At 42.6% G+C, this 3,513-nt stretch overlaps 1 long non-coding RNA gene across 1 annotated transcript; it reads left to right on the forward strand.

The window, feature by feature from the left end:
• The first annotated feature begins 2,114 nt into the window (after positions 1-2,114).
• On the forward strand, positions 2,115-3,290 carry LOC138923085 (uncharacterized). Its single transcript, XR_011436210.1, has 2 exons — positions 2,115-2,274; positions 3,089-3,290. It is a non-coding gene; the product is annotated as an uncharacterized lncRNA (long non-coding RNA).
• The last annotated feature ends 223 nt before the right edge of the window (positions 3,291-3,513 follow it).

The following is a 3,513-nucleotide window of genomic DNA, read 5'->3' on the forward strand; positions in this document are numbered from 1 at the left end:
AAACTAAGAAGAAGACATATGACAGAATTCGAAATATGATGTACATGCGAAAAAAATAAAAATTAAAAAAAAAAAAGAAGAAGCCATATGATCTAGGAAACAGGACCTAAAAAAGGAATGAGACAAAGGGACATCTGGGTAGGCTGACTAGTTTTCCAGCTTGCATGGGCCTGAGGGAGGTCCCAGATGCGGAACTTTCACCCTTAAACCTGGGCTAGTCCCTGGAAAACCGGGACGAGTTAGTCATCCTATGTCCAGGATAACAGTGAGGAGAAGACCCAAGCGGAGAGCTGGCAGCAGACGTGGAACAACTGGACCAGACAGGGAGAGAGAGCTCTGGAAGGGATGTCTGGAAAACACATCCAGGGGAAAATATATGCATACATGTTTGTAGATGCATAAAAAAATATACGCATACATATTTCTTGGTGAGTTTGGGAGAGAGTTTAGAGATAAATAAGTTGTAGGCACACAGTCAGTGACACCAGCAAGGGTAGAAGGGACATCAGGGAAAACAGAAACTTACAGATGAAAGAAAGTGAGATTGGAGGACATTAACCTGGCTCTTCTGTGAATCATATTTATATAATCATGATAATGAAGTACTGACTATTGTTCAAACCAGAAATTATAACTATTGAAATGGTGATGGTGGAGAAAGAGGGAGCAAGAGAGTGTGTGTGAAGAAAGCTCATAATTGTTATCTTCCATGGTATGGAGTCAGTTAAATACTATCCTATAAAAAGGCATGTGATTTAAAAACGTAGAGGCCAACTCTAGAAAAAAAACAGTTAAAAGAGTTGAGAAACTGTACTTCTGGAGAATGGAAGTTAATAGTGGGAGCGAGCAAGGTGAGAGACTTCTTATTGTAAACATTAAAAAATTTGATTTTTAAAATTATGAACATGAATATCTTTGAAAGAATTATATTTTTTAAAAGAAGTCGGCAGCTTGTATTTTAACTTCATTTATATAATATTTTATCATTCAGAGTTTTTAATTTTAATGTAGTCAAATGTATTAATTTTTCTATGATTTGTTCTTTGTGGTCTTAATTACTTCATTAATATGATGTCAAAACACAATGTAGATTGAAAAAATTGCTAAAAAGCATGTACAGTACATTGCTAATTACGTTAAATTTGAATCATGCCAAGCAACACTATACATGGTTTTTGATGAGATACATAAATAACGGAGATACATAAGCAGGAATAACGATGTTAATACTACTCTGTAACATTTCTTTATTTTAAAATCTGTTTAACAAAGTATTTATTGTAACGAGATTGGTAAAAAAGTATCCTTTTCCTTTTTCTATAGTAGTTTGAGAGATTTCGTAGTTAACAAGAAAGTCAATAGGCAGCCACAACACAACGAGGCGAGGGTTACACAGAGGAAGGTAGGGAACCTAACCCAGGTTGGGAGGGTCGATTCGGAAAGACTTGGGAAGGAATGCCATCCAAGCTACAACCTGGGGGAAACATGGGCAGCGCAGGAGGTGAGGGGCTGCGGGTGGGCCAGGGGTGGGGCAGCAGTATTTCCCTAAGAAAGTAAGGGGCGTTTGTGTTACGTGTGTTGGGGGAACGTTGTAAAGACCCTGTAAACCATGTTCGTGAGTCTGGACCTCATCCCGAGGAAAGGCGGAATCAGAACCGGAGTTGAGCAGCAGGCAAGAGCAGGTCCTAGGAGACAGGGCGAGGAATCTGGCGTCTGTACGTAATTGGTAGAAGCTCGAATTCTTTACAAGATGGTCTCTCCCCCACATGATGCCTTTCCTTCTCACTGGGCCTCCCGTTTGTGCCTTGGCCGCCTGCCCCACGCAGATGGGGCGCGGTGCTAACTGCTGTCCCCTGGCGGCCGCCGAGGCCCCTGCCGCCCCGAGTGTGTCCCAGGCTCCCTGCCTCTTCCAGCCGCAGCGCCCCTCTGTCCCTCGGGCAGTCCCAGCTCGCCACTGTGAAGGCCCTGCCCATGTGGTTTCTCCCTTTAGTCTCCTTGCTGTGCCAAAAGCCCTCTGCTGTGGCCTCGGGGGATTCCGAGACGCTGAGTCACACGCGGGGCCTCTGACGCTGCGACTGACTCGGTTCCTCTGCCGGCGGCGTGCAGTGGGCTCTGCCTGCGCAGCTGCGTTTTCGCACAGAAGGTCTTGGAAGAGAGGAGAGCTGACCCTGGGCTTTCCTCCCGAGTGCGGCCTGAGAGGGAGGGCGGGGCTCGCGCTAAGAATCAGCGGGTTTTCATCGCGGCTCAGGCTGCTGAGTTTTACCCTTCTCAAAGGTAGTTTTTGGAAAATATTTGTTTCTCTTGTGGGATGTGAAAGCTCTTTCTATTTGCTGTTCTGAATCTCCCCTTTACACCTTTTAAAAGAGAAGTTACCCTTCCAACGGGGAAACATCATTTGCTTTTGGTACTAGGCACTATTTTTTTTATGTCGTTTTTTTAAAATTGAGGTAAAATTTACATACAGTGACATGAACGTAAGTAAATTGTAAATTGTGAGTTTTGAAAAATATATATACCCACGTAATGATCACTCACATAAGACGGAGAATCTTTCCACCACGTCCAGAAAGTTCTCTTGCTCCCCCTTTTAGTCAACTGTCCTCCTACAGAAAACTGCTCTTCGTTTCTATCCCCATAGCTTAGTTTTCAAGTTCCTGAACTTATAAACGGAATCCCGTAGAATGTATCTTTCTTGTGTCTCTCTTCTTCCATTCAACATGTTTTTGAGATATTCTATGTAGCTGTGTTCTAAATACCATTCCATTATATGAATATACAATTTATCTATTCTTGTTTTGATGGACTTTTCAGTTGTTCCTACACACTAATTTTTAAAATGAGTAAACTGTGTAAAAAGATTTAGAACTTTTCTTCACAGTGGAGAGTTTTCTTTATGAAATCACAATTACATTCCTAGCTGATTATCTAAAAACTTGGAATTAGAGTCTCTGTTTGTATCCTATACACTCTGATTCTTGGAAAGATGGCAATTTGAATGTGAAAAGAGAATATATTTTTTTTTTTCGGTGAGGAAGATTGACCCTGAGCTAACATCTGTGCCAATCTTCCTCTATGTTGTATGTCACAGGTGCCACAGCATGGCTTTATCAGCAGGGTGTAGGTCCATACCCGGGATCCAGGCCTGCAAACCTTGGGCTTCTGAAGCAGAGCGCACGAACCTAACCACTATGCCACTGAGCCGGCCCCAGGAGAATGTGTCTTGATGCTCCCTCAATTCCTATTCTGAGTCTTTAAAGCCATATTAAATAATTATAGATTTTTGAAATCTTCCTTTGCATGTTACTGTATGAATGTTGAGTAGCTAAAGCACTGAAAACATTATTTAACATAATTATTTTTACTGTGTTTCAAAATGAGACTGGAGAAATAAAAGACAGGTCATGGGTATCATTCAAAACCCAGGTGAAGCGGGGCTGGCCCTGTGGCCGAGTGGTTAAGTTCGTGCGCTCCGCTGCAGGCGGCCCGGTGTTTCGTTGGTTTGAATCCTGGGCG

This window comes from Equus caballus, chromosome 2 (assembly GCF_041296265.1).
Source record: "Equus caballus isolate H_3958 breed thoroughbred chromosome 2, TB-T2T, whole genome shotgun sequence".
Lineage (NCBI taxonomy): Eukaryota > Metazoa > Chordata > Mammalia > Perissodactyla > Equidae > Equus > Equus caballus.